The sequence below is a fragment of the Dipodomys spectabilis genome, unplaced genomic scaffold (genome assembly GCF_019054845.1).
Source record: "Dipodomys spectabilis isolate Male_0828 unplaced genomic scaffold, ASM1905484v1 ptg000141l, whole genome shotgun sequence".
Taxonomy (NCBI): Eukaryota; Metazoa; Chordata; class Mammalia; order Rodentia; family Heteromyidae; genus Dipodomys; species Dipodomys spectabilis.
Window position 1 is genome coordinate 11055442 of NW_024870818.1, and position 27799 is coordinate 11083240.

The window sequence follows — 27799 nt, forward strand, 5'->3', positions numbered from 1 at the left end:
CATTGTATTAGGGCTTGTTTCTAGGCTTTCTAACTGGCCTTATATGTATTAGATTACACTGTTAAAATTAAGTACAAGACCGGATGACAGTGGTTCATGCCTATAATCCTAGCTAACTAATCCTTCTAACTCAGGAGACTGAGACCTGAGGACCATGGTTCAGACCCAGTCCAGGCAGGAAAATCTGGGAGGGGGCTGGGAAGGTGGCTCAGTGGTAGAGTGCTTGCCTTGCATGCATGAGGCCCTGGGTTCCATTCTTCAGCACCACATAAGCAGAAAAAGACGGAAGTGGCACTGTGGCTCAAGTGGTAGAGGGCTAACCTTGAACTGAAGAGCTGAGGGACAGAGCCCAGGCCCAGAGTTCAGGCCCACAACCAACCAAAAAATAAAAATAAAATAAAATGAATAAATAAAATAAAATAAAATAATAAAATAAAAAACAACAATGGATATAATTCTCTGCATCTCTAGGTTCCTTCTCTATCTTCATCCCCACTCTCTTTATTAAAAAAAAAAAAAAGAAAGAAAATCTGTGAGACCCTTATCTCCAATTAATCACAGAAAAAGATGGAAGTGGCACTGTGGCTCAAGTGGTAGAGTAATAGCACCCAAACCCAGAGTTTCAGCTCCAGGATTGGCTAAATAAAGTACAAGTTTAACTTTTCTAATTCTTCAAAGTAAGTTTTAGAAGCATTTTGTCATTTCTGTTTATGTGGGGTGAATATGGCAGTACTAGAGTTTTTACTCAGAGCCTTGTGTTTGCAAAGGAGGTGCTCTACCATCTGAGCTCTAGTTTGTCATTTCTTTAAACAATTCCTAGGAGATAAGTAATCAGTAGTTAAGATGCTTTGGTTCTAATGAGTGAAAACCTAATCCACGGGGCTTGAACAACAACATCATTATGAGCCCAATGGTAGGCAAATTTCTATCAATGTCATTAATTTATGTTTCTCCACCTCACCTCTACCAGTCCTGCCATCATCATGCTCAGTTCACCCTCATGGATATAAGATGGTTGGCAGAAGAACATGGACCATTGCATCCTCACTCACATTTAGCAAGAGACTAGAAGCCACTAGCAAGTCATTTTTGCATGTCACCCTGAGTCCTGTCTACCTTCTCATTCATCTATCAATCCCAACTAAGAAAGACAGGATTAAAATTATTTGCTTGGACTAATCTGGGCTCCTATAGTAGCATCCATTCTGGCATGGAACAGAACTTGTAGAGAATCACAATTTCCATTTCAGTCACTTTAAATTCATTTCAGTTTTACTCTAAATTCATTAATTAATCTGAAATGTATTCCTATCTCTGCAGTACTCTTTTCATGCAAAGACACAGCACCCTTCCATTTATCCAAATACTCTTCTTTTCCTACTGTATTTCAGAACAGGTGTGATTTCCTTCACATATATTCTGCACATAATTTTTTAATTTATGTTTTGATATTTTTATTTAAGGTTCTAAAGTGAATATGGTCTTATTTTCTGTCATATTTGCTGCCTATACAAATACAAAAATTAATTTATTAATGCATGAATGCTTTTAATCAGAGTGCGGCACTAAAAACTGCAACTTGTAACCTGAACATCCTCTCTTGTGACTGACATTTTTCAGCCCTTGGGTATTTGTTCACATCTCTTGCCCTGTGTCCTCCAAATAAAAAAAGCACTGTTGCTAAATGATGTACTATGACCTTAGAGTCAGACCTTGCTTTCAACTACTGTGAGGATCGTAGTAGTAGCAAAGCTGAGGAGAAATGACAAATTAATTACCCTGTCAGTCCTTTCTCTTAGGAATGAATACAGAAGCTTCTAGCATGAGGCAGTGCCCTCCCTGCTGGAAGTGTGGTGCATCTATCAGCTTTCTCTGGATTCCTAAGGCATCATTCTAAAGAAATAACTCATATTACTTTTAAACCTGTACATTTGTAGAGGCAGCTTTAATGGGCTCAAAGCATGAGATCAAGTCTTTGCATTGGTAACTAACAGACTATTTAGCACTATATTTCCATGGGAATATATTAAGACTATAGTCAATTGCAATACAACACTTTCTAAAGAATAAATTACATATGTTCAAGCTTACTTAAATGATTTAAATTTTTATATTCAGTCATGATTTATTTGACTATGAATAAATCATTTAAAATTTTCCAAAGGCTAAAATTTTGGGAAAAACACATGAGTATTTAATCTTTCAAACTTTTCCAGTTGCTTTCATTTACATTTTGACAAAAATATATTCAAATTAGGTACATTTTGAATATAATTACACTTTAAAATATTTTAGAGAGGAGGTGACAGTGATCAAGGTGCATTGTACTCATCCTAACTTCTGGAACGAAACCCCTTAGCACAGTTACTTCATAATATTTTTTAATATTTTAGGTCATTACTTGATTAGAACAAAAATTAAGTGAACATCTTGATTATAATAAAATTAGTGATTTTTAAAATGAAAGCAAAGAAAATAAATTTTATAGATCAGATTATGATTCATGCATTATTTTCTATTACCATTGCTCCCAAAATATTGGTGTATCATCAGAATACCCAGATATGCATAATTACTCAATCTAACAGTTTTTAAATTTTTGCAAGCTTACGTTTGTAGAAACCATGGCTTAATTATTTTTATTTACATTTTCAGTTTTCTTGTCATGAAGGTTTAACAAGGCATGGGGGTTAGGGTATATTTCATTAGCAGTTTATTAGTTTGATTTAAGTCAATATTTTTAAAAATATTTTAAAAAGTCAATATCTAAAATAATAAGACTTGTGAAAAAATAAGACTTGTGGCCTTCACTGATGCTCCTACTAGACTCTTCAGTATTTAGAAGTGTACCTGGTCCTGTGCTCTCTGTAGTCTCATAGATTAGTGAGCAAATGACATCAGGGCAGGATGGCTGCTGAGAGTCTAATCATATCCCAGCCCAGCAATGCTAACAGAAAGTAGGTATTGTTCTCCTATTACTAGTCCTCGTGAATCACATGTTCATAAGACTCATCTAACAAATCTAGGGCCATGACCATTGAGCTGTATTTCATATTCACTCCTGGGCATGGCAGTTCAAATGAAATCCATCGCATTGGAACCTGAGGCAGACACGTCGCTCTGCAAATGTATTGATTCCTTATTAGTTCTAATGGTTTTCCATTGGATTTTGTAGATCTTCTGGGTACACAATGTTACGGAATGCTAACAATGATAGTCCTGTCTCCTACTTTATAGTATTTATTATTTCTTTTGCATTTTTACAACATTCTTGAACTCTCCAAACACTATTAAATCATGGTGATGGCAGGCATCCATCCTGTCACTAGCTTGAGTTGGAGTTGCCTCTGGAAGCTCACCAGTAAGTATCCTGTTGATGTTGGCTTCATACTGATATCCTAATCCTTCCCATGTCAGATCTTTTGAGAGCTATGTGGCCAGGTTTCCCTGTTGAGATTTGGGAAATTTGGGTCTATACTAATGTGGGCACCGCCACTGCAGATAAATATAATAAGCCAAGAGAAAATAAATAAAAATAAAACCTTTCACCCCATTAAACAACTGCTCTAAATTCAGTCACTGACAGATATGTGGCTTTGGATGACTAAAACCTCACTTTACTCCTTCAAGTCTGAAATAATCCAGAAGCAAAGCTGTCTAGACAATGCAGGGTGGTCAGGAATTTTATCTTCTGTTTTTCTCTTCCCTATGTTATTTTTAGGGGGAACGACAAAAGTTTATGGTAATCCCAGAAATAAACATTTAGAGTTTTGTACCAGAGTGTCTGTCAGATTTTAAGACTTATGACCTATATTTTATGCATTTTGCATGTTAATTTTATTTCACAATTAAAAAAAGCTCCATACCAATACAGCAAAGAAATCATTACTACTAATCAGGAAAGCCAGTGGTGAAAAACAGCTTTGTGAGGCTGACCTAAAGTCTGTCCAGGCAGAGACAGTGATTCTGTCACCATAACATCACCAAAGACTGAAACATAATACCAAAAACTATGTGATGAATTAACATACTCAAGGTATACAGAACTCTCTTGTGAAATCATGTCAATGAAGAATGCTCAGAATTCTGAGCATCCACAATTTCAAGCAAGGTCAGCAGGAAATTAATATTTAGGGCTGGCAGAAAGTAATGCTTATACCCAGGCATTGGAGGCTCACGCCTATAATCCTAGCTACTCAGGAGGCTGAGATATATGAGATTTGCAGCTCAAAGCCAGCTTGAGCAGGAAAGTCCATGAGACTCATATCTCCAATTAAACACCAAAAAAGCCCAAGGTAGAGCTTCAGCTCAAGTAGTTGAACACTAGCCTAGAGCACAAAAGTTTCAGGACCCGGTACACATACACACAAAGTAATACTTAGAATGCTAGGATTTTTCTCTAATTCTATAATTATTATAAGTAGTAGGGATTATTATTTACTATGTTCTTATTGGTTTTATTTATCTTTTAATCCATCATGATGTTCAATATGAAGGGACGTGCACAAGGCCCTGAAGCTGTAGTTCTCTCTTACCCCATTTAAGCATGTTACCTCCCACAACACAGAGAATGAGATGCACATTGATCATTTACATCCCTGCCACATTTACGCTCATCATCCTGCTTATTTCCTTCTCGTACTTGTCATTATTCATAACCATTTTATTTACTTGTTAATATCCCGGCTCCTTGCATAGAATTATTAGAATAGATGATTCTTCACTTTTTACAGCTAATATTGGTGCTTTGAACATAGTAGGTTCTCATTAACTATTAATTCAGTGAATGAATGAATGCACTCAAGTCTTTTTTGTAACACTAAAGGAAGGTTAACTTACCTAAAATCTTCCCTTGGGAACAATCCCCAATGTGAGAGGATTTAGAGGCAGTACCTTTAGGGAGGTCATGGAGCCTTTAGAATAAGATTAGTGCTTGTATTACTTTTTGTAGGTATGACTAAAATACCTGAAAGAACAATTTATGGGAAGGGATTATTCCTTTTGGCTCATTCAGTCCATAGTCCTTGACCCATGACGATGCAGAACATTATGGTTCCTGGAGGGACATGGAGGAGGAGGCTATTTACTTCTTGGCAGCTAGGAAGCACAGCATGAAGAGGGGACAGAAAACTAGGTCTAACCTTCAAAAACACACTCCTAGTGGCCCACCTACTCTCTCCACGTAGCCCCTGCCTTCTAAAGTTTCCATCACATCCCCAAATAGCACCATCAGCTGAGGATCAAATGTTCAACACAGGAGCCAGTTAAGGAAATACATATCAAATCATAGCAATTCTCTCATACAATAAGCACCAGCAGAATTCTGTAGCCTCCTCCACTATGTGAGGACATAAGAAGACACTGCTGTTTATGAAGAGAAAGGAAGGTCCTCACTAGACTATGAACCTGCTAGAACCTTCATCTAAGGCCTCTCAGTCTCCAGAATTGTGAGAACTAAGTTTCTTTTGTTTACAAGCAATATAATCTGGTAGCAGCCCAGACAAACTAAGACAAGCTCTTACAACTACAATGGGTCACTGAGGAATGAAGAGAGCTGGCAGGCCAGAATTTAGAATATCAGAATTATTTGGTTCTGGTAATTGATTCTAGACTCGACTCTCTTTCCTGAAAACCTGTTCCTAAGTGTTTTCAATCATGGTTCTATTCTTAAACCAGATACATGGTGATCCAGCTGTATTCTCTTTCAAAGACTTTCTGCTGAGAACTTTGTAATCTTTTTCTAGTTACAAGCACACAGGAATATAAAAGGGTCACCAAGTCCATTATGCAACATCCAAGCAAAGCCTTACCCAGAAATCCTTGGATTTGAGTTCAAAAGTGTGTTTGTACCAGGAAATTCACCTGGTGAATTAACCTTGAAGTGGTGGATTTGGGACACAGCCTTGCTCTGTTCGGCAACAGCCACGAAGTAACTAGCCAACCATTTTAAAAATATATTTCCTTAGTCATTGTAAACTCTGAACAAAAGAAATCAGATAGAACAAAACAAAGCTCTTATCATTATTGAACAAACAATTCAAAGTATACAATCTACCCATAAGAAGTCATTTTTAAGAAAGGTATGCACTGGGAGTTTTTAACAGCATAATAAGTGCTTTGATATGTTGTGATAAAAAACAGTACAAAATTGTGTATACCCACCCACCAATCACAGGGTGAAACTAGCCTGAATTACATAGAGAACCTATCTCTGAAAGAAAACCAAAGCAAAACAAAACAGTAGGGAATTAGTTGAAGGAAGTTAGGTATATGTATATATTTATAGATGGGCAACCAAAACCATGTTCTAAAGAGGTCTCAGGAAGCAGGGAAGTGCCTTTAGACCATCTATCTGTCCTGGCCCTGCCAGCAAATGGATGGCACCATCAAGGGAGGTAATCAAGAAGAATAAATACCAAAAATAAATGCAAGCAGAAAGCAGTAAGGAAAGCATTACCACTCCTAGCATGACTGAACGGGACGCTGGGAGTAAGCAATTGCCTGAGCAAAATACAGAAACATCTGAGGCTATAGAACAATCTGGACTGTTAGTATGGGAATGGTGCTTCTTCCAACCCATAGCCTGGCAAGAAAGAAAACACAAACTGGAGCCTTTCCACCCTCCCACCCTCTACTCTCAGCATCAATGAGTAGGCAGAAGGCACAGGCACAGTCCATGGAGGTCAGTCTCCCAATACAGAGCTTGGTGGAGCAGGTGGAGTGTAGGTCTGGGGGGGGTGGGGGGGGTGGAGGGAGGGGCAGGGAGCGGAGGGAAGACACTTGGGAGATTTTCTCATATAATATTTAGTGAAAATACAGCATTATCACCCCAAGTTTGAAAATATATGTAGTTATAAATTTAAGAGTTTAAAGATGTGATTTACAAATTTAAGAGTTTAAGATGTGAATGCAGGGTTATTGTGGAATGCCCTTTGAACAGTAGATTAGATAGGAAGGGAAGCAGGACTGGCAGGGGAAGAAAGTAAATTGCAGCACAGTTCTAACAGAGCCCCTGACCATTCCTATCAAGCTCTGGAGCCAGCATAGCCCTTCAAAGAGACTCCCAATGAAGTCAAGGAGATGGGGCTTTGGCAACTCCTCAACAGTTGGTTACTGCATGCAGGCTCCTCCCATGAGTCCCAAGATAATGTCTGGTTAGAGCCAGTAAGCAGACATTGCACAATACTGGGCAACTGCTCATGTTGTCATTCTGAAGGGATGGGGAAGGAGGTATGCCACAAAACCCACCATGATGGCTGTTAACAATGTCTAATGGTTAATGTTGGCTCTGGGTTCTAGAACTGTGGCTAAATCACTTCCTGTTCTCAAGTATTAGGATACAGAGCAATTAAGATGCTGTGACAAAGAGATTTAAATAGTGCATTATAAATGAATTGGGGTTTATTTCTATGGCCTTGAAAGTTCACTTGATGAACTTAAGTCCATTGAGGCTAGCGCCCTCCCACCTGGTTGTTCTGGAACCCTCAACATACAGCTTCTAGTGCAGGGAGGCTGCAGAAGGAGGTATATGAGCTACAGGGTAAGTACCTGTTTCAAAAATGAGTTAGAATCTTAAAAATAGTGAAAATCCTTTTAAAAAGAAACTGAGTCCTGAGAAGTCACTGGAGCTGGCTTAGCTAGCCATTTTTTTCAGAGGTGTTCTGACTGTGTGGTTTGATCCCAGAATTTCATGTGTACTTTTAATGAGTTTTCTACATGATGCATCCTATAAGATTTTCATGTTGCCCAGTCGAAAATTCATGTATTGAAACTCAATGGCTAATGGATGACATGAAAAGATGGAGCCCATGGGCTGGGAAGGTGGCTCAGTGGTAGAGCACTTGCCTTGCATGCATGAGGCCCTGGGTTCAATTCCTTAGCACCACATAAGTGAAAAAAGCTGGAAGTGGCGCTGTGGCTCAAGTGGTAGAGCGCTAGCCTTGAGCTGAAGAGCTGAGGGTCAGCGCCCAGGTCCAGGGTTCAGGCCCCACGACCAGACCCAAAAAAAAAAAAAAGAAAAGAAAAAGAAAAGATGGAGCCCTTAAGAGGTTTTTTTAGACCACATGGACTCCTCTGTGTAAATCAGGTAAAAGATCTTTGTAGAACAGCTTCATGCAGCATTTGGTTTTCTACCTTCCCTTCCCTTTCTACCTTCTTTGTATTTTGTCTCAATTTTTTTAAACAATGTCTCACTGGATAGTCCGATACAGCCTAGAACATGAAGCCTCTTGCCTCAGCCTTTGCCTGGGAGCTGAGATTATAGGCATGAACTACCACACCCAGCTTGTCCAGCCACCTTCTGTCCTGTGGGGATGTAATGTTCCTTTCAGAGTATAAAACAAGGTTCCAGCTAGGAAGTAGATAACAAGCCTTGCCAGACACCAGAGCCCTCAACACCTGATCTTGCACTTCCCAGCCTTAGAACTGTAAGACAAGACACTTCTGCTCTTGTGTTTTTTTTTTTAACACTGGCATGTGTACTTGAACTCAAGGCCTCATACTGGTACTTAGTTTTTGCATTCAAAGTGGCGCTCTACCACTCTCCAGACCTGGAAGCCCAATCCATCCCCACATCCATTTAAAAGCTTTGCCCAAAGCATCTGACTTTTGTGCTAGCCCTTGTAAACATTTATATAGAGAATTTTTAGTGACCAGGGATGGAGGGAATATGAATTTTTAAAACCAATATTCCAATTAGTACAAGCAAGGAGCCCTATGCCTTTGAAAAGGACAACAAACCTTTCAAAAGGAGAAAGCAATGTAATTAGAGATGTATCAAGGACTACAAGGCTGTTTTTAACTCGTTTCCTAAGAAACCAAAAATAGACTTGACAGTACTACTTCGAAAGAAGCTTGCAGCTACTTACTCTATTATTAAATTTTCCAGTTTAAAATTTTTAGACTCATTTAAGGGGTGAAAAAAAAGCCTCCTGAATAAAAAAATTAGTTCTTTCACTTAAATTTGTTTGTAATGCTTCTACTAATGAAAATTCACCTTTATAGACAAACACACATCAGGTTGTTCTTAAATAGATAAATAATGTAGTTAGCACACAGTATAATTCAAGACATCAGAACAAGTATCATGATGATAATCAACAATAAATTTATAGCCGGGCACCAGTGGCTCATAACTGTAATCCTAGCTACTCAGAAGACTGAGATCTAAGGATCATGACTCAAAACCAGGCCAGACAGAAAAATGTATGAGACTCTTATCTCAAGTTAAACCCCCAAAAATCTGGCCATGGATCTGTGGCTCAAATGGCAGAGTGCTAGCCTTGAGCAAAAGAAGCTCAAGGACAGCACCCAGGCTCTGAGTTCAAACCCCAGGACCAGTACTAATCACCATTATTATCATCATCTTGTAAACATAACAGCTCTTTTACAAGTAAAATTAAAATAAATTAAGCCAGGCACCGGTGGCTCACGCCTGTAATCCTAGCTACTCAGGAGGCTGAGATCTGAGGATCTTGGTTCAAAGCCAGCCTAGGCAGGAAAGTCAGTGAGATTCTTATCTCCAATAAAAACCACTAAAAAACTGGAAGTGGCACTGTGGCTCAAGAAGTAGAGTGCTCACCTTGAGCTGAACAGTGCAGGGACAGCACCCAAGCCCAGAGTTCAAGCCCACAGCCAACCAAAAAATAAACAAACAAACAAACAAACAAATTAATTAATTAATTAAACTGGCACCAGTGGCTCACACCTGTAATCTAGCTACTCAGGAGGCTGAGATCTGAGGATCATAGTTCAAGGCAAGACTGGGCAGGAAAATCTGTGAGACTCTTATCTCCAATAAACTACTCAGAAAACTGGAAGTTGCGCAGTGGCTCAGTGGTAGAACTGTTGCCCTGAGCTGAAGAGTTGAGGGACCGAGTTCAGGCCCAAAGTTCAAGCCCCATGATCGACAAAAAACAAAAACAAAAACATAAGTTTAGGGTCATAAAGAATAAAAGCTGTTGGGTTGTTAAATTTGTGCTTGTATGGATCTTGAACTCAAGGCCTAGGCATTGTCCTTCAGTTTTTTTTTCCTCAAGACTGGCTCTACCACTTGAACCACCAATATGCTTCTGGGTTGTTACTGGTTAACTGGAGATAAGAGTGTCAAACACTCTCTTGCTTGGGCTGGCTTCAAACCATGATCCTGTGGATCTCAACCTCATGAGTTGCTTGGATTACAAGCCTGAGCCATCGGCACTTGGCAAAGACATTTTCTTATGTAATGATGTTTCTACCACATCTAAAATTTTTAATATTAAATCCTTAACATTTTAATACCTATACTGTATGCAAATAACTCCAATAATCAATCTCCCAAATGTCCTCTACAGTTGGCTACTTCAAATCAGAGAAAAAAACTGTCTATATTTGTGACTTAAATGCAGAAAACTACTACACCTGTGAGACCTATATATGGATATTCAACATGCTATCCCTTACTTTCTACATATTTAAATTTTATAATAAGGCCCCAAAGACTTACATTATTACCTCTTTTGGGGTTTTCTGTGTGTGTGTGTGTGCATGTGTGTGTGAGCATGTGTGTGTGAGCATGTGTGTGTGTGTGTGCATGCACGCCCAGTAGGGCTTTTTTCCAATTACAGCTGTCACTCTTACATTTGAGCCACCATACCTCTACTCTTTGCTGGTTAATTGGAAGATAAAAGTCTCTCAGATTTGTCCCATCTGGCTTTTTTACTGTGATCCTCAGATCTTAGCCTCTTGAGTAAGCTAGGATAAATGGCATGAGCCACTGGCAGCTGGCACACTATTACTTCTTTATAAATATGTCTTTGTATGCATGAGAAGGAAGCTTCTAGGGCATACTACTTGCCCTGTCCTATTAGGTATTACAATCAATTATGTGGACAATGATATAGAAATAATGCTTATCCCTTTTGGCTCTCTGAGCAGCACCATGGTAGTCAGCAAGAACATACCTTATAAAAGGCAGCCAAAAGGGAGCCAAGAAAAAAGTGGTTGATCCATTTTCTAAGAAAAAAAATTGTTCTGACATTGAAGCACTGACATTGAAATACTGGGGCCGGGCGCTGGTGGCTCACCCCTGTAATCCTAGCTACTCAGGAGGCTGAGATCTGAGGATCGCGGTTCAAAGCCAGCCCTGGCAGGAGAGACCGTGAGACTCCTATCTCCAATAAACCACCAGAAAAACCGGAAGTGGCGCTGTAGCTCAAGTGGTAGAGCGCTCGCCTTGAGCTGAAGAGCTGAGGGACAGCACCCAGGCCCAGAGTTCAAGCCCCACAACCGACAAAAAAAAAAAAAAAGAAATACTGGGAAAATACTAGTCATGAGGACTCAAGGAACCAAAAATCACCTCTGATGGCCTCAAAGATTAGGGGTTTAAAGTGAGCCTTGCTGATCTGCTGAAGGATGAAGTTGCATTTAGAAAATTGAAGCTAATTACTGAGAATGTCCAGGGCAAGAACTGTTTGACCAACATCCATGATATGGATCTCATCTGGGACAAAATGTACTCCATGGTCAAAAAGTGGCCGACCATGATTGAAGCTCGTGTTGATGTCAAGACTACAGATGGTTATTTGCTTGGTCGGTTCTGTGTTGGTTTTACTATGCAAGACCTCCTATCCTCAGCACAGCAGGTCTGCCAGATCTGAAGGAGGATGATGGACACCATGATCCGAGAAGTACATACAAATACTTGAAAGAAGTAATTGATTAACCAATTCCAGCACTGGGAAAGACATAGAAAAGGCTTGCCAGTCTATTTATCTTGCCAGTTCATGATATCTTCGTCAGAAAAGTAAAAATGCTGAAGAAGCTCAAGTTTGAATTGGGAAAACTCATGGAGCTTCATGGTGAAGGCAGTAGTTCTGGAAAAGCTACTGGAGGGCTGGGAAGGTGGCTCAGTGGTAGAGCACTTGCCTTGCATGCATGAGGCCCTGAGTTCAATTCCTCAGCACCACATAAGCAGGAAAAAAAAAAAAAAAAGCCGGAAGTAGCAATGTGGCTCACAAGTGGTAGAGCGCTAGCCTTGAGCTGAAGAGCTGAGGGACAGCGCCCAGGCCAGAGTTCAGGCCCCACAATCGGACCCCCCCCCCCCAAAAAAAAAAGCTACTGGAGATGAAACTGATGCCAAAGTCGAGTAAGCTGATGGATACAAACCCGCAGTCCAAGAATCTGTTTAAAATTCATATTTTTAATAATGACAAATAAAAAGCCTATTTGTGATGGTTTGTATCTCAGAAAAAGAAAGAAAAATAATGCTTATCAAAATTGTCAGTTGAGGAGACAGAGGGAATAATAAATGCATTAGAAGCCTGAATAAAAATCCAGGTGAGGAAATGGGTGATGACACACTGATTGGTCTATCTTCAGCAAGAGTTTGAGACCAAAGGGCTGCCGTCTAGCGTTAGTGATGGTTAGATCAAATGTAATCATCTGAAACACACACACACACACACACACACACACTCACACTCACAAACCATGAAGGACTGCTGCCCTACAAGTCTCTAAAAGTATATGCTGATATTCTGGCTCTTTCTGGCTCTTTCTAGTATTACCAGAGGACTGGAGTGGTAAGTGTGTGACTAGGAATGTAGGGAAGGTGAACAATAGGATACATATGCGAAATTGCTGTAGAATCATGATATGTTTCCATGGCTACAAGGGAACTTGAAGGTGAGCAGAAAGGTAGCCTGACCATCTTGCCAGTGAGAGGGTGAGTATGTTCAGTTGTCTGATTCCTGCACTGGTCTTACCTACAATCTAATTTTACCTCATCCTATGTTTGACAGAAAGCAGAAAGGTCAGCCAAACTTAAGATGCAGATGTGATCTGCACAATGTAAAATGGCACAGTATCACAATGGAGACCACTCTGGGCATTGACTTTCCAAATGGATAAAGTCCTTTAACAAGGGGAGGGGAAGGGAAAAACCAAATCGTTTAAATAGGGATACAGGTGGGCCCATTGCAACAATGAGACGTACAAGTCGTTATGTCGAAAACGAACTTTACAACTTTGGTGGGGGGGAGGGTTGGGGGGGAAGGATGGGATGGGAAGGGGAAACAAAGGAGGAGGCTACAATGCTTGATAAGAAATGTACTCATTATCTTGCCCATGTAATTGTAATCCCTCTGTACAGTATTTTCACAATTAAAAAAAAAGCTCCTAAGACCCTTCTTGACCAAATCCTCCATGTCTTGCTTCATCCTGTACACACATTCTTCTGTTTACCCACCATCTCCTCTCAAGTATTTCAGGGCAAGAGATGCATTACTTATCTTCATATCCACAGTTCCCAATACTCTGCCTGACCCAATAGATACTTCGTAATCATGGAATGAATAAATACTAGTCCAAAGGGCTATCAGCTCAAGCTATACTGGAAACTTAAAAAAAAAAAAAGCCCCTGGATGTTCTCAAGGTACCACCAAGGACAGATACATACACGCTTTGGTCTCACTGGCTGACCATATAGACAGCACAAAGTCAATAATTAAGGCTGTACTCAGACAAAAATAATAGTGAGGCACCACTGGACCAATGGATCAAGCTGTAATATTGGGGGAATGACTAAGCCAGAAGGTAAAACTTCACACTTCTCATTAAAAAGTGTTACATATGTGATTTGTCATAGTAAGGTGTCATAGTAGGGTTTTCTACATCAAATGAGATCAAGTGGCTCTGACTCAGTATCTTTACATGGATTCCAAGAACTTTTAGAGAATCTACAAAATGGCTGGTAATTGTAGAGAAATAGCTACATGGGTTTCCCAGAAGAAAAATCCTAAGAAGGATCTAAGAAGGACTCCAAGGGTCCAATATGCTTTGGTTTTTCCTTGGGGTGAAGAGAGGGAGTACCCATCCTACAAAGACTGGTTCAGAATGTTCTCCTGGCACCGTCTTCTTTCCACCCTAAAGCAACCATCTTACTATCATCCTAGCTGGGGCATGGAGATACCTGCCATTGCTATTACAAGCAGCTTCCCTCTGCTCCAAGTACTAGATTTTTAAAAAATATCTTTTGGGGGTGAGGGGGTTGGAGGAGGTCCTTTGGAATTTATGACTATTAGTATTCAAAATACATTCTCTGACTGTGGGAAATAAAGCAGAATCCTAAAGGAAGATGCAAAACCAAAGAGTAAATGTGAATGGAATACCGTAATGCAGAAACTTCAAATTAGGAAAAAGGGAACACCACTTGAACCAACCTGGTCCATATAGCATCTCCAAAAAGGCTAGTTGGAAAGTAAGAATAAGGTGGTTAGCAACAAAAGACTCACCAAGGACAGGTATATAGCCCAAACACCCCTGCCTTTCATGTAATTATTTTTTTCACTTTTCTCCCATTTCCCTCTATTTCCCATTTGCCAATTCTCTTCCTTTTTATATTTCTTCCACTTTCACTCATCATTACACACCCAGTGAAGTGTTTCAGCTTCCAGTCTATTATTTCAACTCAAGCTGTGTATTTTTTTTAGGTCTGGATCTGGGACTTGAACTCAGTACCTGCTGCTTTTGCTCACTGGCTAATGCTCTGCCAACTGAGCCAGACTCTAACCTCTGGAACTGCATATTTCATTAATGATACTCTTCAAACCATGTCTAGCTACAGGTGAGGGAGTCTCAAACTTTTTTGTCTTTTCTTTGTGTCAGTCTTGAGACTTGAACTCAAGAGTCTAGGTGCTATCCATGAGCTTTTGTGTTCAAGGCTAGCACTCTACCACTTGATCCACAGCTTTATTTCCTGCTTTTTGGTGGTTAGAGATAAGAGTCTCATGGACTTTTCTGCCCAGGCTGGCTTTGAACTATGAGCCTCGAGTCCTAGCCTCCTAAGTAAGCTAGGATTATAGGCATGAACTACCAGCACCTGGCTCGTGAACTTTTCTGCTCATCTTCCTCCCTATCTCAGCCTTCCAATAGCTAGGATTTACAGGCATGAGCAACTAGCACCAGCTTTTATAATCCTTCCTAGACAAGAAGTCAAGCTTGACACTCTGAACTACTGACTACGCATGTATGCATGCCTGACTGACTCTTAGACGCTACCACTTGGCCAGGATTTCTTCACTTTAAACTAGACAAGAGAACACTGTAGCCCAGAAATTGCCATCACTGTGAATGGTAAGTAAGAACTTGCTGGTTCTAGGCATATTAAACCAAAAGTATACTGTATGTCACTAAACCATATATAACTCTTTTATATGTAGACGTGGGTTAAGTCTAACCATGTGCTATTTGGCTGGTCAATATTGTCACCATTCAAAACATGTTCCAGGGCAAGCAAAATCCATACTTCCTGAGAGTCTGTTAGAAATTCAGGGTCTTAGGGTCTACCCCTAATTTACTACTGAGAATCCTTTCCTTGATCAACATCGACGGGCGATTTGATAAACACTGGAGAAACCCAACATGAGCAAAATGACTACACAGAAGGAACTTGGATCCAGCGAATACAGAATCCTTTTAAATAGCTTATGCCAGTGTCGACACAGACAGTTGAACCCCACCCAAGATTTCTAGCTCAGGGTACAGTGGAACCTGAGAATTTTAATTTCCAATAAATTGTTAGGTGATGTCAATGGTGGTACTGCAGTCTAGGAACTGAATCATTAGCTTGTACCATTTACAAATAACATGCCTCCTATATGGGGAAGTATATCCCCATAAAGTCCTCCCAACTACTAAAATGAGAAGGAAGAGAAAAGGAAGTCACAGCAAAATGTTTCATGTATGTTGTAAGAACATAGCTGCTAATGCTCTTTTGCACAGTGGGTTAAAAATAGCTGAAGAGATTACTATAGCAACAGCTGTGTTATCCACAGGGACCTTCTCCACTGGCATCATTCATAAAGGAAGACACGCCTCACAGAAATTCCACTTCAGCACCAAGGCTTATCAGAAACAACAAACATGAGAAGCACGTTCTGCTCATAAAATACTAGGAGACAACAGCACAGATTTAAGATTGATATGAACATGACTCTAAAGCCTTTATCTGGATTTGGTCCAGCAATAAAACAAAAATAAAAATTTAACTCTATAGCCCTGAAAGAAGCAGAAAAATTGAGCTGAGAAATGTTGACAATACTCATTATGAATTTTAAAATGTTTTTTAAGCTCAAAATAGCTCCTTCTTTAAAAAAAAAAAAAAAAAAGAGGCTCAAAACTATAAATAAATTTATATATATAAAGACCAAAGAGCTCCACCTAGAGTTTGAAAAAAGAGTTATTATATGCACACAAATAAACCTCTGTATAAACATATCTCCCTGTATCTTTTCAATTAGTGTTCAAAATATATACTTTTACCAAGTTGTTACAATAAGGAGTATTTTCTAATGTGTGAAATACCACTTATGTAAATAAAAACTGAATTCTTTTATTATTGTCAGTCATAAGGCTTGGACTCAGGGCCTTAGCACTGTCCCTGAGCTTTTCCACTCAAGGCAAGTGCTCTACCACTTTGAGCCACAGCTCGATTTCCAATTTTCTGGTGGTTAACTGGAGATAAGGCTCTCACAGACTTTCATTTCTGGACTGGCTTCAAACCATGATTCTCAGATCTCAGCCTCCTGAGTACTAGAATGACAGGCATGAGCCACTGGCACCTGGCTGAGAACTGAATTTTTATTGTCTGTAATCTATTTCTTCTTCTAAAATCTGGCAGTTGTATTTGTCACTGTGAATGAGTAAGTGATTTATCTTAAGGCAAACTGGATTAAATTGTTATCTTAGGGCAAAAAAGTTTTGGATTAGTGTTTAAACAATCATGAAGAAGACAGTTTACTACTGATTCCAGAGATACAGTTTTACCTGAACTTGCTGTATAATCTTAAACAATTCTCTCATCCTGAGTCTTCTCATGAACAGGTTTATGAGATCAGTGCTTCGCAGAAACCCGGTTGCATACTGGCACCACTTGGGAGTATTAGAAACAATTGGATGGCTGGGTCTCAGCTCTAGAAATTCAGATTCAGCTGTGGAGGAGGTGGGACTAGACTACACCTTTGTACAACTTCTCAGATGATTCTACTGTGTAGAATGGGTGCACCAGATTGGATGATCTACCTCCAAGGATTTCTTTACAGTTCAGACCTATTTCTCTAGTTCAGCAGTTCTCAACTTTCATGTAGATTAGGATTTCATACACATTTCTGAACCCTGTTCTAGAGGGGTTTGCAGTACGTTATGTTCCAGTGAAACTCAAGAATTTACATTCCCCCTGAGCTGCCAGCAAATGCTGATGCTACTGACTAAGAATTATACTTAAAGAGAATCACTTTCCTAGAGGACCATAAAATTATATTTATTAAATCCTCTAAATCATTCTTTGTTCTCCTTTATCAAGCCATAAAATGACATAGTAGTTAGTATCTCTAATCCTAATCTCCCTTCTTCTAGCTCTTAGAAACAGTACTAACGCCGTTATTATCTGTTAAGGTTTAAATGTGCCACGTCCCTCACATGCTCATGGTTTAAACATCTGGTCCCCCTCTGGGGTGGCACTATGTTGGGAGGTTCTAGAAACTTTAAGAGGTAGGACCTACCTGAAGGGAGGAGGATATTGGGAGCAGTTCCATAGGCTATCTTGTTCCTGTCCGAAATGAGGTAAAGAAGGTCCTCTACCACACACTCCCACTGCCATGATGTCCCGTCTGAGGCCAACCTCTAAAACCATGAGCCAAAACAAACCCTTCCTCCTTAAGTTATTTGTGCGTAGCATTTTGGCCACAGTGATAGAAAATTAATACAATATCATACCCCCCAGACTGGGTCAGTCTCTGACCTGGAACTTTTCACCAACTCCCCACTACTCACAAAAGAAGTTAATGTGACATCAAGCTTTTATTACTTTGACTTTAATCCTACCTTTTCAGCCTTCATTTCCATTTTCTCCGTTTCCTGTCTTCTGCCTATGTTCATAATAGAGGTTCTTTCAACAGTGCCTTTGTACCTGAAATTTTCTTCTAGAATTCCCACTTTTTTCTTTGTGTGTGGCAGGTGTTGTGCTGTCTATTGGGAACTCAAGAAACAACAGGACAACCCCTGCCTTGCAGTAGTTTCAGACCTAAGAGGTGTGACAAGTGACTATGAACGTTGAACCCAGCACTCTCTTTTATATACTCCCCTTCTCCTTTCCCTACTTATTTGCATCTGGAAAAGGTAATCACAGCTAGGGAAGGCCCATGGCACATCATCCCAGCTAGGGAAAGAGAATGGCATATAACTTAGAAGTATGCCAGAGCTGAACAGTGTGCCACAGCCAAGGAAGAAATATCCCCAAGGAACCACCTCCAGTAACCAAGTAAGACCTACCTCCTAAAGTTTCTAGAACCTTCCAAAACAGCACCACCAGCAGGCAAGGAGGAAGCCCAGAGCAGTCCATCCTCTAACCCTGAGTGTGTGTATGATGGATGTTTCAAGCTGGGGGAGCCATCCTACAGGGGAATCCTACAGACACAGGTCTTGACACAAGTGCCTGCAACTGATGACTGCAGGCTCCTTTATGTCTGAATAGAATAAACCCTATTTGTTGGAATCAGCTGTTTATCAGGTTACTGTCTATCAGGTTTATCTCTTACTTACAGCTGAAAGCATTCTCTTAGGATGAAGGCAGGGGCTTTGAAGCAAGAAATTCTTTCCTAACAGCTGTGCTATGTGATGGGCTGAAGCAGGCTTAGAGTGAGAGCACCGTAGGGGGAGGGGGAGATGTACAGTGAGGGTGGGAGACAGGAATGGGGTACCCTTTCTAGGGAGAGGAAGGGGATCCCACGAAAGTCCTAAGGAAAGAAATAGAAACATGGTGTAGCAGGATTGAAATGCTAAAAAAGAGACAGAAAAGTCTGGAAGGAGAGGCACGTGCATCTTTCTCCCCAGGGTAGAAGGAAGACTCCTTTCCCCGTGTTCTCTCAGCCTCACTCCTATCCCCACCCTGCTACTTCCCAGACTGCGTTGAGTTGACCTCTTTCACCCCAATTAAATAAACTATTTGAATTTTTCACAATACTTTTAATCATCTTTATACTCCTTTGGTATCTGGCAGAAGGTCATGGCAAGACACAAATACTTGTTGAGTAAAAAAATTATGACAAACTATTTTAACTAAAATGCATCCCCAAAAGTTACAATCCAAAACTAGACACAATAGTGTATCCCTTTAATCCCAACACTCAGGAGGATTGCCAAAGTAGAAGCTAGCCATCTGGGGCTACCTAGCAAGGACCATGAAGGGGAGAAAGTTGCTGGGTGCTAGTCCTGTAATCCTAGCTACTCATGAGGCTAAGATCTGATCATTACAGTTCAAAGCCAATCTGGGTAGAAAAGTGTGAAATTCTGTCTTTCGTTAAACAGCAAATATGCTGAAATGGAGGAATAGTTCAAAAGTGGTAGAGTGTCAGCTATCAGTGAAAAAGCCAACTGAGAGGGTAAGTCCAGTTCTGCAAGTGAGTCCCACAACCTGCCTAGGTACACAGGTGCTTTCTGTTCCTTGTGCTCAGAATGCTCTACCAAGGTTCTATGCTGGAAATATCTCCCACTCACCTCCTCAAAAGGCCCTGACCATCCCATTTAAAGAAGGAAAATGGCCCAGTGCTAGTGACTTAGGTCTGTAATCCTAGCTACTCAGGAGGTTAAGATCTGAGGATCATGGTTCAAAGTCAGGCTGGACAGGAAAGGTTCTTATCTACAATTAAACACCTACAAACCAAAAGTGGAGATGTGGCTCAGAGTGGTAGAGTGTTAGCCTTGAAGGAAAAAAAAAATGCACAAACAGCTGAAGTTCAAGCCCTACAACCAAAAAAAGGAAAACACTACTTCTTTCATAGCAAATACCATTATCTGAAAACATCTAGTTTGTTAATTTTGGGTCTCCTCTCATAAGAACCATGAAAGTGTGTGTAATTGGATTTTTTTACAATAAGGTAAAAATGTATTTATTCTAAACGCATATACACATTTTATACACAGGGAAAATATGTGATATGTAGGATTTAGGAAAGAAAACATTTTTACTCAATATAATTCTATGGTATTGAATTTTTAGAACAATTATGCAAGCTTTTTGTAAATTTAAAAAAGAATGATCACATTTGCTTTGTAATAAGTATAGTGAAATATGTGTCAAGCTTTAGAAAAGTTGAAATGTATTTTTGTGTGTGTGTGTGTGTGTGTGCGCGCGTGCGCCAGTCCTGGGGCTTGAACTTAGGGCCTGGACACTGTCTCTGAACTTGGTTTTGCTGAGTGCTAGTACGCCATCATGTTTGCCACAGCTGTACTTGTGGCTTTTTGATGGTTACATGTAGATAAGTGTCTCTTGGATTTTCCCGTCTGGGCTGGCTGTGAAGCATGATCCTCAGATCTCAGCCTCCTGAGTAGTTAAGATTTACAGGCTTGAGCCACCTATACCCAGCTATTTTCTTTAAAAAATATTTTATACCCCCATTTTTTGTATGCTAAGTTAACTTTAAGAATGTATAACAGAATCTTTATAATAAAAAAATAAAATAATACATAAAAATGAATTGGGTACAAAAGTAAACCCTTGTAACTCTGGTATTCCAGATGGTAATGCAGGCAGATCCCAAGTTCTAGACCAACCTAAGCTAAGAGGGAATTTTTAGGACAATGGAACTATTTTGTATAATACTGTAATGGTAGGTGTATGTCATAATACATCTGTCAAATCTGAATGCACAACATCAGAGTGAACCCTAATGTAAACTGTAGGCTTTAGTTAATGGTCTTATATCAACATTGGCTCATCAACTGTAACAAAGTCACATTAACACAAGTTATTGATAACAGGAAATTCAAGAGTTACAGGGAGGAGTATAAGAAAATACATTTATTGCTGTTGTTTTTAGTGTACTATATGACTTGTTTCTTTTGTATGTTCTTCCCCCATGGTATAACCCCTGTTTTTACTGTATTTGCTCCTGGTGCTCTGCATTTTGAATATACATTTTTTTCTAATTAGGGGAGGGGAAGGGAAATAACAAAATGCTGAAACAAGGATACAGGTGTCAATTGTAACAATGAGATGAGATGTACAAGACACTATGTTGAAAACAAACTTTACAACTGTGGAGGGGGGGAAAGGGGGGAGTTGGGGAGGTGAGGAGGGAAGGGATGGTAGGGGAAAAACAAAGGAGAGGGTAACAATGCTTGCTAGGAAATGTACTCATTACCTTACTCACATAACTGTAATCCCTCTGTACTGTATCTTTACAATAAAAAATATATATTAAAATAACAGGAGAAAAACCAACAAAAGGAAGTATATGAGAACTTTGTAATATACATTCAATTTTTCTATAAGCTAGAAGTTGTTGTAAAATATAAAAGTGTATTAATTTTTACAAAAGTAATTAGTGCTGGCACTGAGAGTATAGCTCAGTAGTAGTTCACATGCCAAGATCTGGATTTGATCCCCAGCACCATTAAAAAAAATGTAATTACTACAGTACTATGTGTTTTATTAAATATGGTTACTTTAATCAATGTACACTATATGTTAACTTTGAAGCCAAAATCATGCATTTAAATCATGTTAATATAGATCTATAATATTCTAGAGGATAACAAATGACTTATTTTTTGAGGTCTTTCCTACTTCAACTATATCATTCTTGTCTCTAGTTTCCCACTAATTCATATCAACTAAGTTACACTAAATAGTTTCCAAAATTACAGCTCCTCTGTGAAATTCTGTTCCTGGACAATGTCCAAGTCTTCTAATTTTTCCAGAGACCATTCAATGGAACCCTTCTCCATAACCCTTTCTATTTGTGTTGAAAGTACCCTGATGAATAAGGTATCAAAATGTTAGCAAAGTACTTTGAGATTCTCAGATGAAAAAAAAACAGGGGAAAACTAACAGCTCTGGTTACATACAAATACATTCCACTGATGGTCTGCAAAGAAAGTTATTTTTAAAAATATTAAGTATCTCTGAATCTAATAGCACCTAATTGTTAACAAAATTCTATTGCTTCACTCTGATCTATGATTGTAACAGCAAAACAATACCATTTCATAGTTAAATGCTGTTCAGTTTCATATTTTATACAAGTGCCAACTCTGCTGGTGAATTCTAATTCTAACTCTTAAGCCAAGAATTCCTTTGAAGTATATACATATTGTCAGTTCCACAAAACCACAGAATCTTAGCTGGAAAATACACAGAGATCACCCAATCTAACATATTAGATCTTTTATAGTCTTCACTTGTAAGATATCTACAAAGAAGTCAGCAAACTGTTTCATGCCTATACTGGGGAGTGAACTTAGGGCTTTGTGTTCTCCAGCCCTGGCTCTACTACCACGTGAACCACTCTTATTTTTTTTTGGTCATAGGGCCTGAACTCTGGGCCTGGGTGCCACATAAACAAAAAGAAAAAAGCCAGATATAGCGCAGTGGCTCAAGTGGTAGAGCACTAGTCTTGAGCTGAAGAGTGGAGGGACAGCGCCCAGGCCCAAAGTTCAGGCCCCATGACTGGACCCAAAAAAAAAAAGTCTCAAATTTGTCTCTCTTGCCTGGCTTGGAACCAGATCTTCAGATTTTAGCCTCCTGAGTAGTAGGATTATAGGTATGAGCCACTGGGGCCTGGCTTCAGCAAGCTTTTTAACATTTTAGACTACATGGCCAGACTCCTGTTGCAAAAACTCAACTTTGCCCAACAACCATAAACAAAATAATAAATAAATGGGTGTGGCTGTGCTCCAGTAAAACTTCCAAAACAAGCAGTAAGCCAGATCTTGCCACAGGATGTAAATTATCAATCTCTGATCTAATCTACTCCTAGTTAAAGATTAGATAGATTAGACAATAATAATTAGATAATTATTAGATAATAATAATAATTAGATATATACACTAATGACTTTATAGGAAAAAAATTTTTGCCATTGTGATCTGAAATGAGAAAATTCACTCACTGCTACAATCAAAATTATTTCCTTCTGGAACAACAGAAAACATCTATTCTTTTTCATGCATTCGCCCTTGAAATACGTGATGTAAACTAGAATGATTCGTGTAAGCATTTCTCTCCAGCTAAATATCCCCCAGGCTTGCAAGCATTCCTTGTATTATGAAATAGTTTTCCTGACCAGGAACAATTTGATCAATTTGACAATCCTTTAACATACAGAGGACAGATACAAGACACATGGTTTATTTAAAAATAAGTAGCAAAAGCCAGGCGCCAGTGGCTCATTCCTGTAATCCCAACTACTCAGGAGGCTGAGATCCAAAGATCACAGTTCAAAGCCAGCCTGAGTAGGAAAGTCCCTGAGATTCATACTGCCAATAAACTACCAGAAAACCAGAAGTGGTGCTGTGGCTCAAGTGGTAGAGCGCTTGCCTTAAGCTGAAGAGCTGAGGGACAGCTTCCAGGCCCAGAGTTCAAGCCCCACAACCAACAAAAATAAATAAATAAGTAGCAAAGCCTGGCACCAGAAGTTCATGCCTGTAATTCTAGCTACTCAGGAGGCTGAGACCTGAGGATCACGGTTCAAAGCCAGCCAGGGCAGAAAGGTCTGTAAGACTCTTGTCTCCAATCACAGAAAGCTAGAAGTGGCACTGTGGTTCAAGTGGAAGAATGCTAGCCTTGAACAAAAGGAGCTCAGGGACAGTGCCCAGGTCCAGAAGTCAAGTTCCAGACACAACCAAAAAAAAAAAAGTACAATTGAGATGTAATTTTAATTTTAAAATTTGGCTCCCTGTGTCCAAATACATTATTTATTTCACAAAATTACTATTCAGTCTTTAATAAAAATATATTTTGTAAGAATTTTGTCAAAGACCTATGCCTACTGTCATCAATTAGTACATTAATTTTAAGTGATTACTTAGAAATAGAAATCTATTTTTATTTTAGCCCCAATCTATTTTAATAAAATAGATTCAGAAATGGTTCCTAGACATCAAAAAAGGCTGCCAGATTCACATCTACAATTAGAATTATAAGAGTGCAACTTGCAAAAGAAAGCCATCAGTCATTCTTTGTGAGAAAATAAAACACATACATCTGCAGTGTGTCTTTCCATACTGCTGGCTCGTTAGCAAGGGCAGAGCAGGGCTACTACAAATACAGCCAGGCTAGCTCTTATGTTCAGTTTGGTATCTATTGCATTCTGTATCTCCACAGTTTGGGAATAAATCAGATTCCTGCCTTTAAGGCAATTTAACTCTAATGTCCGCATCTCTTTACCACAGCACATTTTTAGAATTTTTTTTAATAACTAGAAGAAAATAAGGCACTCTCCAGTGTCATCTTCGTGCACACTTGTCATTACACAAGGTCCCTCTAGATAATCCGATTTATACATATGACTTCAAACACCATTCACATACTAGTGACAATCATACTTATTTCTTTATCCCAGTCCTGCAAGGACAATCCATAGTTAGGAGCCTAGTAGTATTCACAGTTGGCCTGGACAACCACCACTTACTATGTAGGAAGTGGAGTACCAGGGGTCATACAACAGTATTGAATGTTTATTGACTATATGCCAGGCACCGTGCTAAATGCTTTGTGTGAATTCTTCTCACTTAACTTTCACAATGCAATTACTTAATAGTAATGTATCAATATTCATAATTATAACATATGTATAATATTAATGCAAAATGTTAATAAAAGCAAAAAAGAGTTAAGAATATGTAGAAACCTCTCTTCTATACAATTTTTCTCTGGATACACTGTTACTAAAAATAAAGCATATTTTAAAAGAGTAAACTAGAGAAGTGTGTGTGTGTGTGTGTGTGTGTGTGTGTGAGAGAGAGAGAGAGAGAGAGAGAGAGCGTGTTCTAGGGCTTGAATTCAAAGCCTTGTGCTTTCTAAACAGATGTTTCTCTAGTTAAGCCATGCCTTCAGCCTTTTTTCATTTATATTTTCAAGTTAAACTCTCCTATTTCCCCAGCCTACCTATTTATACTATTTACTATTTACATACTTCCTGATGTAGCATGTATGCCAAATATATACCACTATGCCCATTTTTTTTTTTTTGGTTGAGATGAGGTCTCATGAACTTTTGGCTGGAGCTGGCCTCTAACTTTGATCCTCCCAATCTCTGTCTCACAAGAGGTTGGAGGATTATAGGCAGGAGTTACTATACCCAGCTAAGGAAGTTCCTTAAAACAAAAATGTAACAGAATTCCAACTAAGGAGCTAAGAGTATCATAAACTGTAGAGAAAACAAGGCCTAAGAAAGCAGATAAAGGAATGGGAGAAAATAAACTATAAAACTTGTGTGATTAAATCCGTATGGAATATTGGTGTGGTATAGGTAAATAGATCAGTGGAGAACAGAATCCAAAATAAAATGTAGTTTAGCTGATACTGTAACATTTAACAAAATGCATTTCAAGTTGACTGGGGGAAGAGTGAAGATTTAGTAATTGATGCCTTGCTACCCAACTTGCTACCCATAAGGTAGAAACAATCCCCTTATCCTTACATTATGAATTGGAAACAAATTCCAGATGGAATCAATGCTTAAACATAATTAACAAAGCATCAGAAGCTAGAAGAAAACCTAGAAGATACAATCTGTTTCTCAACCAGAAGAAAATAGCCATCTTTGAGTTCATAAAAGTTAAAAGCAATTTATGCTACAAAAACTATCATAAACAAAACTAACCAACACTAGATTTGGTGAAATTTGTGCAAAATATATAACAGTGAGTTAATCCATCATTACCAGGATGCAAAGAGCTCTAAAATACTTGCAAGAGGCAAGGGGGCAAGCAGGGAAAGACTTGAAAATGGAGTTCATGAAGGGAAAGAACAGGGTTTTTTTCTTTGTTTCTTTTTTCATTTTCTTTTTATCCTGTTTGTTCATTTATGTTTTTGGAAGTGTAAGGAGAGACAGGGAATTGGAGTGTCAAAGGGTGAACAAATGCAGCAATGGTACTCACTAGACACAACGCTGAAAATGAACTAAACAACTTGCGGGTGGGGATGGGAGGAAAAAACTGGGAGAGAGTAAGGGAAAGGTGATATTGTCCAAAAAGAAATTAACTCTTTACCTGACCTATATAAATAACAATTTAAAATTTTTAAAAAAAGAAAATAGAGTTCATGAGAGCAAATATACCAGCCACTAGCCACAGCCCTAAAAATGCTCAAATTCAGAAATATTTGGAGAAACACAAATTACACTAAAATAATCATCACTTGATGGCTAACCAAATAAGATTTACAGAATAATAATACCAATTGATAACAGAATGAAGAAATACACATTTACAGCTATTTTAAAGCAGTTTGATGAGTATGTTTACATTAGGAATACAGAGATAATTCAACCAACAGATCAACACTCCTAGGATTGTAACTCATATTAATATAAAATCATTGGTATCATTATTATATAGAGTTGGGATAAAGGGACAGAGGGAGAGAAGGAAGGAAGAAAGGAAGAGAAGGGAGAAAGTTTCTTGCAAGGGAAATAAATAATGGCATTAACAAGAATGAATTCAAGCTACACATCTGGCACAAAGGGATTTTCCTAGATGTGTCTTCAAGTGATGAAAGTGAGATGTAGAGAAGGGTAAACACTATGACTTCATTTTCAAAAACATGTATTGATCAAAAGATATAAATGTATGTGCCCAAATGTGTCTATGTGTCTGCTGTGCATATGTGAAACAGAGATAGAAAGAATGTAACCTCAGATATCCACCCAGAAGACCAAACCAGTTTTTATCATTTGGAAAGTGGGAGGATAAAGTACGTTAAGGGCTAATAATGTACACTTTAAAATAAATACTGGGAAGATGAAACAAAGGCAATTTATGAACAAGAAAATGAATTAGGTATTACTTAGTACCTACCTCACAGGACCTGTTGTAAAAATTAACCAAGATAATTCATATAATGTACCTACCATATTTCCCAACATACTATAAGTACTTAATAAATGTAAACTATTTTTATTAAAAAAAAATAAAGCAGTGGAAATTATGAAGCTGAAAATGAAATGTACACAGAGCAAGGTTTCCCTATGACTAATCTGCTCTCCCTTGGATTCCAAGGACCTATGTTACCATAACCATACAGCTCATTAACATATTTTCTTCCTTCCTTCCTTCCTTCCTTCCTTCCTTCCTTCCTTCCTTCCTTCTTTCCTTCCTTCCTTCCTTCCTTCCTTCCTTTCTGCCAGTCCTTGGGCTTGAATTCAGAGCTTCAGGACTGTCCCCGAGCTTCTTTTGCTCAAGGCTAGCACTCTACCACTTGTGCCACAGCACCACTTCCAGCTTTTTCTGTTTATGTGGTACTGAGGAATCAAACCCAGGGCTTGAAGCATGCTAGGCAAGTACTCTACCACAAAGCAACTTTCCCAGTCCCATTAACACATCTTCATCAAAAGTAAAAAATAAAATATCGATTAGACAAATAAGGGGCTTACACAATAAAAAAGCTACTTTAAGACCTTGAAAAACCATCATTAAGGGCCTATGTTTTGTTTTTTTTTTTTGGTTGGTTGGTTAGTTGTAGGGCTTGAACTTAGAGCCTGGTGCTGTCCTTGAGCCTCTTCGTGCTCAGGCAGCTTTCTACCACTTGAACCTCCGTACCACTTCCAGGTTTCTACAGGGTTAATTGGAGATAAATGTCTCACAGACTTTTCTGCTCACGCTGGCTTCAAACCACAAACCTCAGATCTCAGCCTCCTGAGTAGCTAGGATTACAGGCACGAGTTACCAGCACCCAGCTGATCCTATGTTTTTCTGTTCCAACATTTCAAAGGAAGAATCTGTGGACCCTGGTCATGGGCACATGTTGGAGGAATCTAGGGA

At 39.0% G+C, this 27799-nt stretch overlaps 1 protein-coding gene and 1 pseudogene across 2 annotated transcripts in view; one reads left to right on the forward strand and one right to left on the reverse strand.

The window, feature by feature from the left end:
• The window catches only part of Acyp2 (acylphosphatase 2), a 115624-nt gene that overhangs the window by 76638 nt on the left and 11187 nt on the right, over positions 1-27799 (reverse strand). The gene's annotated exons all lie outside the window — the stretch shown is intronic.
• LOC122117506 lies at positions 10919-27524 on the forward strand (annotated as a pseudogene). The gene is made up of 4 exons (XR_006149177.1): positions 10919-11050; positions 11287-11891; positions 12103-12212; positions 27514-27524. The product of XR_006149177.1 is annotated as a 40S ribosomal protein S3a-like (transcript).